The sequence below is a fragment of the Carassius carassius genome, chromosome 23 (genome assembly GCF_963082965.1).
Source record: "Carassius carassius chromosome 23, fCarCar2.1, whole genome shotgun sequence".
In the NCBI taxonomy this organism is placed as follows: Eukaryota; Metazoa; Chordata; class Actinopteri; order Cypriniformes; family Cyprinidae; genus Carassius; species Carassius carassius.
The window spans coordinates 20511942-20520579 of record NC_081777.1 but is presented as its reverse complement, the minus strand read 5'-3'; positions in this window follow the sequence as shown (position 1 = coordinate 20520579).

Below are 8638 nucleotides of genomic sequence, written 5' to 3'. Positions count from 1 at the left end.
TCATCACAGGAATTACCTAAGGTTTGCTCTTGGGGCAAAGCTTACGAATATCAGGTTCTTCCTTTCGGCCTTGCACTCTCACCCCGCACACCCTGCTCTTGCTCCACTGTGATTTCATGGCATCCGCATACTCAACTACATCGACGATTGGTTGATATTAGCTCAGTCAGAACAGGAAGTGGTCTGGCATCGAGATGTTGTTCTCACTTACATGAAAGAGTAGGGGTTAAATTTAAACACCAAGAAAAGCGTGCTTTCTCCGGTACATAGGAGCACTTATCTGGGAGTGGTCTGGCATTCGACCATGATGCAGGCATGTTTGTCCCCTGCTCGGTTCGAGTAGATCCTCACTGCAGCAAAGAGAGTGAAAAAAGGCCAGTCACTCACTGTCAATCAGTTTCAGAGACAGAGACGGAGGTGCAATGGTGCGGAAGAAAGAGAGTCCACGTTTTACAGCAGGTACTTTATTGTTCCAAAGAAGGATGGAGGGTTTTGTCCCATTTTAGATCTGCGTCAGTTGAATCACTCAGTCATGTGACTGAAGTTCAGGATGCTCACACTCAAACGAGTCGTGTCTCAGATCAGGTCCGAGGACTCGTTTGTCACAATCAATCTAAAAGATGCTTACTTCCACATCTCCATCCTTCCTCATCACAGGACGTTCCTGAGGTTTGCATTTGGGGGCAAAGCTTATGAATATCGGGTTCTTCCTTTCAGCCTTGCACTCTCACCATGCACTTTCAAAAAGTTTGTAGATGCTGCTCTGGCTCCACTGCGACTCCATGGCATCCGCATACTCAACTACATCTACGATTGGTTGATATTAGCTCAGTCAGAGCAGGTAGTGGTCTGGCATCGAGATGTCATTCTCACTCACATGAAAGAGCTGGGGTTAAGACTAAATGCCAAGAAAAGTGTGCTTTCTCCGGTACATAGGACCACTTATCTGGGAGTGGTCCGGCATTCGACCATGATGCAGGCATGTTTGTCCCTTGCTCGGATCGAGTCGATACTCACTGCAGTCAAGAGAGTGAAAAAAGGCCAGTCACTCACTGTCAAGCAGTTTCAGAGACAGAGACGGAGGTGCCTACATGCCTTAGACATGTGGAGGAAACCTTGGTTCTTGTCTCAGGGCCCAGTGCTAGGAGCTCCTTGTCACTATGTAATGCTAGACCACCAAGGAGGTCTGCATTCACAGTGTTTGTACAAGCTAGCATACCAGATCCTTGTGTGGTCCCAGGGCAAACTCCTCTCACTGAGAGCAGTGCATGTTCCTGTGCATCTCAATATGAGAGGAGACAAACTGATGAGGCCGGGGCCGAGTTGCTTCTTCCCGAGGTGGTGAAGCAGATATGGAGAGTTTTTGGCCAGGCTCAGGTGGACCTGTTTGTGACTCAAAAGACATCACACTATCCCCTCTGGTTAACTCTGACTCATCCAGCTCCACTGAAGAGGAATGTCTTTTCACTCTTTGTTATATTGCAACCATTTGCTAAAATCTTTAAAAATTTTCCTCATTAATGTACACACAGCACCCCATATTGACAGAAAACACAGAATTGTTGACATTTTTGCACATTTATTAAAAAAGAAAAACTGAAATAGCACATGGTCCTAAGTATTCAGACCCTTTGAAGTGACACTCATATATTTAACTCAGGTCCTTGAGATGGTTCTACACCTTCATATGAGTCCAGCTGTGTTTGATTATACTGATTGGACTTGATTAGGAAAGCCACACACCTGTCTATATAAGACCTTACAGCTCACAGTGCATGTCAGAGCAAATTACAATCATGAGGTCAAAGGAACTGCCTGAAGAGCTCAGAGACAGAATTGTGGCAAGGCACAGATCTGGCCAAGGTTACAAAAAAATTTCTGCTACACTTAAGGTTCCTAAGAGCACAGTGGTCTCTGTAATCCTTAAATGGAAGACATTTGGGATGACCAGAACCCTTCCCAGAGCTGCCGTCAGGCCAAACTGAGCTATTGGGGTGGAGAAGAGCCTTTGTGAGGTAAAGAAGAACCCAAAGATCACGGTGGCTGAGCTCCAGAGATGCAGTCAGGAGGTGAGACCATCTCATTAGACCAGAGAATCCTTCAGGTGTTTTTTAGCAAACTCCATGGGGGCTTTCATGTGTCTTACACTGAGGAGGGGCTTCCGTCAGGCCACTCTGCCATAAAGCCCCGACTGGTGGAGGGCTGCAGTGATGGTTGACTTTCTACAAAATTCTCCCACCTCCTAACTGCATCTCGGGAGCTCAGCCACAGTGATCTTTGGGTTCTTCTTTACCTCTCTCAAAAAGGCTCTTCTCCACCCCAATAGCTCAGTTTGGCCTGACGGCAGCTCTGGGAAGGGTTCTGGTCATCCCAAATGTCTTCCATTTAAGGATTACAGAGACCACTGTGCTCTTAGGAACCTTAAGTGTAGCAGAAATTTTTTTTGTAACCTTGGCCAGATCTGTGCCATGCCACAATTCTGTCTCTGAGCTCTTCAGGCAGTTCCTTTGACCTCATGATTATCATTTGCTCTGACATGCACTGTGAGCTGTAAGGTCTTATATAGACAGGTGTGTGGCTTTCCTAATCAAGTCCAATCAGTTTAATCAAACACAGCTGGACTCATATGAAGGCGTAGAACCATCTCAAGGATCATCAGAAGAAATGGACAGCACCTGAGTTAAATATATGAGTGTCACAGCAAAGGGTCTGAATACTTAGGACCATGTGCTATTTCAGTTTTTCTTTTTTAATAAATGTGCAAAAATGTCAACAATTCTGTGTTTTTCTGTCAATATGGGGTGCTGTGTGTACATTAATGAGGAAAAAACTTAAATACTTAAAACTTAAATAATTTTAGCAAATGGCTGCAATATAACAAAGAGTGAAAATTTAAGCGGGTCTGAATACTTTCCGTACCCACTGTATTTAGTGTGGCCACTTGTAAGTGTCCAGCTAAATTTTAGAGCTTCTGTACATTTACAGTTGACCTGTATGATAACACAGTGTATCCAAAAGATGGGCACGGGATATTAGTCTCAGCCTTTAGACGTCAAGCCCACGAACCGTTGGCTAAACCTCTGATGCGGGACACAAAAGTGGAAACACTTCAGGAGTGTCGAAGTCGTCATCAGATTGGTTGAATTCTACAGGATTTCCATGAGATGTGTGTGTCGAGTTATTTAACGTTCCACCCTGGAAACAAACATGCCGTGGTGCCAAGCCCCCTCACGAAAGAAGAAAGCTGCTATGTTTATGACTGTGATGACGAGCACTTATCAGGATCAACTAAATGCTGGATTTTCAAAATTATGTGAAATATTTAAAGTTTGTGGCATGGAATCTTTAAAAATATGTCAGAGTTTTATACACCGGTCTGTTATTGTGGAGATATTTCCAGGGGCCTGTTTTAGAAAGGAGGTTAAGTGAAAACTCTTGGTTAGTTGGTTAACCCTGAAATGAGGCAAACTCTGAGTTTTCCGGAGGTATGTCAAACCTGAGAAAGCAGGGTAAGTCAAGCCCGTTTTTGAAAGAGAGGTAACTTATACTCAGAGTCAGTTACTATGGTAACTTACTCTGTGAACCTAACCTGGTCGAGAGCAGGTTTACTTCGTTAAACCCAGAGTTTCTAAAGGTGTCCTCCCCTTTTTAAAAGAGGAAGCGGTGTTTAAACACCTCATTCATTCTTTCGGTACATTTATTCATTGCGCACATTTCAGTTACGCAGAGGCATCAAAGGGAATGAAATGGCATGTCCTTTTATGGACGATCCGGTTGACGAAGAGGCTATATTAATTCGTAGGGAGTTACATTTACGTCGGGAGAGGATTTTGAGGCCCAGAGTGGATTGTTTGTCATATCCCCATGCATTTTTATTTGAGCGGTACTGTTTTTCTTTACAGTCAATAAAATACATCCATAATCTCATCCATCCATACATCAGAAACATCACACATCGCGGCCGTGCTCTTACATCAGAACAGATTCTTTGCGTTGCCTTACGTTTCTTTGCAAATGGTAGTTTTCTGTATAACATCGGAGATGCAGAACATATTAGTAAAGCTACTGTTTGCAGCACGGTCAGGAAAGTGTGCCTCGCTCTTAAGCGATTTCTGCAAATTTTTGTGGTGTTTCCTGGGCACAAACCAGTCAGAGTCATCAAAGAGGAGTTTTACAGGATTGCAGGTCATTGGTGTATAAATCGGTTTAAATGAGACTGATAAAAGACATTCAATTAGAATATATTGCTGTGACAACTGGAAGTAACCTAATAATCAGAATTCCCTTTAGGATTTCCAAATGTGGTTGGATGCATTGATGGCACACATATTCCGATCATTGCACCTTCTGAAAATGAAGCAGATTATGTTAATAGGAGGTCAGTATTAATGTGTTATTAATGTATTAATGTATTAATATGCAGGTATATACTGACAGCCTACTGTTTCAAATGGTAAAAGACTACATCACAATACTGTAAATGTGTCATTCTTTGCACTTTCAAGATCATATGTGATGCTGCACATATAATCACAAATGTGGAGGCAAAGTGGCCCGGGTCTGTTCATGACTCAAGAATATATCGAGATTCAACCCTGAGCAACAGACTGGAAAGGGGTAAGTAAATGTATGTCCTATACACATATTTCAATTTATGCACTACACACTTACAGGAGAATTTCTATGCAGCACTAAAACAATATGAATTTTCTTATAGGAGAGATTGATGGCCTTCTGCTGGGAGATAGGGGTTACCCATGCCGACCAAATCTTATTACCCCTTACCCAGAACCTGAACCAGGACCCCAGCAGCGCTTCAATGTGTCACACTGCAGGACGAGAGCCCGGGTGGAGATGACCATAGGCCTGTTGAAAGCATGTTTCCATTGCCTACGTCACCTCAGGGTAACCCCTGAAAGGGCCTGTAACATTATTGTGGCATGTGTTGTTCTCCATAATATTGCCATGATTAGAGGGGAGCAACACCCTGCCCTACAAGTACAAGATCCTGAGGAAGACCCCATCAACCCTGGAGATTTCCGGGATGGAAGGGTAGTCCGGGATATGATCTGCCGCAATGTCTTCTCAGATTAGTCAAGATATCCACCACTACCACCAAAAAAAAAAAAAAAAAAAACCACAGCAGTTTATATGGTCTTTTTTATTTCCCACAAAAAAAGAATAAACATAAAATTACAGAAATGTATATGCTCTTCTTCATTTCCTACAAAAAAATAAAAAATAAATAAAGGTTTTCATATAGTTTCAATACTTTCTAAAATACAACTGTGACTACACTCACCTTTAGCTTTTGTTTCAGAATTTCAATTTCCAGATCTGACTTTTGGATTTGGCGGTCCAAGTATATAAGTTATTTGCTGTTTTTTTCTATCTTTTTAATGAGAAGAAGTCTATATAACTCCTTAACTGGCAACTGAAAATACATTATTAGAGTTACATAGTGTAGCCTATTTGTAAAATTCTACAGAATTAAACTGTGGCATTTACTGTAAGTAACTGAACTGTTTTCATCTGTGCACCAGAAGTTGATAGACCTTCATCCTGTTGTTCTTCCACACTCTGGGAGGGTAGAGATAAGAATGACCATTTATAGATATAAAGTACTCAAAATAAAAAATGTGAATGTGTAGATTGTTTGATGTGTAAAGACCCATATTAACATGACCTCTGTAGGCCTCTCTGTGGCAGCAGGAACTGTTTCTTGATCCCCATCATCCTGTGAAGATGAGCATTTCATAGAGTACACTTTGTAATAATTTATGGTGCATTGACTATAGGCTACTTACAACTTCCTGTAGTTCTGTTGGGACAGAAGGCTCCAAAAGACAGATATTACCGTCAGAATCTGTTTGGACCAACAAAAAAACTATCACAAAATAGGATAGGAATAGGAAATATCACAAAAAGTCAATATCATTTTTTTTACACATACTGTAGGTAAACCTCTTACATTTTATGAAGGCACTTGAATCCTCTGGAGTGACTGGCTCAGATATAGTCCCTCCAGGAATTCCCTCAGCTATTGGCCGTCCAGCATTCTGGCTCAGGGCCATCTCCTCTGCATTAGTCAGAGGTGGTGGTGCAGGTCCTCCCCCAGTTTTGCGAGCATAGTAGTCAAAAGAGAATGAACATTTAGACCAATGTCAAAAATGCTGCTGCACTGCTAGACACTGAATGCTATTTAGTTATTTAATATGTCAAATAGGTACACTATAGCAAATATCAAGGCTTACCTGATTGAATTATGTTTTTATATTTCATTTTAAGCTGCTGCCATGTTCTTTTGATGCCTGCAGGATTAATCCTATACATGAAAATTAAATTAATAGGTTTAATAAAATACTGTTCTTCCAGTTTCACCCCTGATATTAAAACAGTTGGGAATTTACTATAAAATAGCTCTTAATTAATAACTACAAATTACATCTTCAACCAGTGTAATTAGATTAATGTAATAATTACTATTTCTACTTACTAATGCAGTGTACTTATTAATTTCTACATCCCAAATCAACCTCAACCACTTGAACAATAAGGACAGACAAGAAACTTTACATCTAATGCTTTCAAATAAACAATATAGGCTACAATTACATTAATTATCCTTGAATTGACCTAAAGTGTGTGTAGAGGGAGGTTACATTAAAAATATACCTTTTAAAATTAGATTTTAAATCAACTTTTTTTATATATACAATTGTTTTACAGTCTTTCATGAAATTACAGTAGCCTATTCTGATTACTTAATTAGCCTACACCCAAATTGTATATATATAAAAAAAAAGTCAACTTACGCATTGACTCGAGCAGCTATTTTTTCCCAAGCTAACTCTCTCTCCTTTGCTGCTGCAGCAGTGTTGCTTTTTTTTAAAAATATGTGTTCAAGTTCTCCATATGCTTGCATAAGCACATCCAGTTCTGCTGGTGAGAAATATGCAGACCTCCTTTTCTCTGACGCTGTTGCCATGGTGAATCATAATATCTGCGCTCCATTGATAATGGCTTTTTATAGTCACGGTGCACGCGCTTAACTCAGAGTCAGTCAACTTCGAGTTGATTGAACTAACTCATTTCAGCTGTTCTGAAACCGAAAACTCAGAGTTTCCCATCTCAGAGTAAGTCAACTCAGAGTTCAAGTTTAAACTCAGAGTTGGTTGAACCACCTTATTGAAACAGGCCCCAGGTCCCGAAACGTGACGATGAATGAAATGAACTGTGATTGGTTGTTTGACATGTCGGTAAATGGCCTCATGGGCGGGCCTTGGTGAATGAAAGCTGCCATGAATTCCAGACCTTCAGTCTGAAGGTCTGGCTACACAAGACTAGACAGATGTTTGCATGGAAAAAGGAAGCTGAATAGTAAGTTGTCTTGGTTCAGCCTCACCAAAATACTGTAGAGCTCATGCTTTGAAGTGTAGAGATGACTGGGGAACTCCAAAGCCTTCAGTTCTGTCAGTCGCTTGACTGTGTCAAAGTCAACTCCTTTAAGGTCCTGCAAACCATAATCTTACAGTGCTTTGAATGGAAGGCAAACTCTGACTGCTGTTGAAAAATCTCAACAGAGGATTTACTTTGGGCTACAACTGTGAAAATTCAATTTGACACAGGATTTGATGGTCTAGTTCTAGTAGGCAATCATCAAGTTCATCACCTTCTGATAGGGGTCAGCCAGTGCAAAGGAGACATAACACGTCAACACATTATTTGCTCAACAGAAAGAGTTTTTGAGCACTACTCTGAAAAAAAAGTTTCTCCCTTCATGTTTTGTCTAAATGTTTATTCATTGCACTTTGGTCACTAAAACAATTCTGCTGACTTCTAGTCTTTGTTTCACCAACTTCTATGCTATTTACTTGTACAAATTCTCGAGTCTATATATTCTAAAGTATAGAGTCAAATACAGCAACAAATTTAGCTATTTATGCTGAGTTTACATGCACTGCATACAAAACAATGCATGAAAAGTATTTTGTCTTAATATCCACAGCACTTTTTTTTCTCTCTCTGTCACTATACTGCACAGCTTGTATGCTTACTGAATTTCGCCCTAATAAATCTGTTATCTGTTATCAAGTTAACGCCCTAATAAATGCAAACATCATAAACTCAGTTCTGACTTTCATACCAGTGGGAATCTTGTTAGTTTGTAGCCTGAGAGCTTCTGCTCTTCTCTCATATAGGCCGTATCCTGACAATCATGGCATAAAAACCTCAAGCAAACCCCATTACAGCTAAATGCATGCATCACAACTGAGAAGACAGAGACAGACACAAAGATACATGAATATGAAGAATGAGAGTTTTTTATTTATTTATTTTGCTTTGAAGGTATTTCAATCCCAATTCTGTTTACCTTGTGGAATGTCTAATGCTTATGCTCTTTATATTTTCACAGTTTATTCTTTCTTTGCTAGATGTAATCTATTTGCATGAACAAAAGATTACACTGATTACATTTTTTTCCCAGCAAGAAAGAACACTAACAACAACAATAACAAAAAGAGGTTCTATTCATAATGTCTTTTAGTTAGAATTAGAATTAACATTAATGAATGATAACATAATCATCTTCAGACTGTCCTTGTGGTTTAACTAGTCTCATAATCACTGCTGCCTC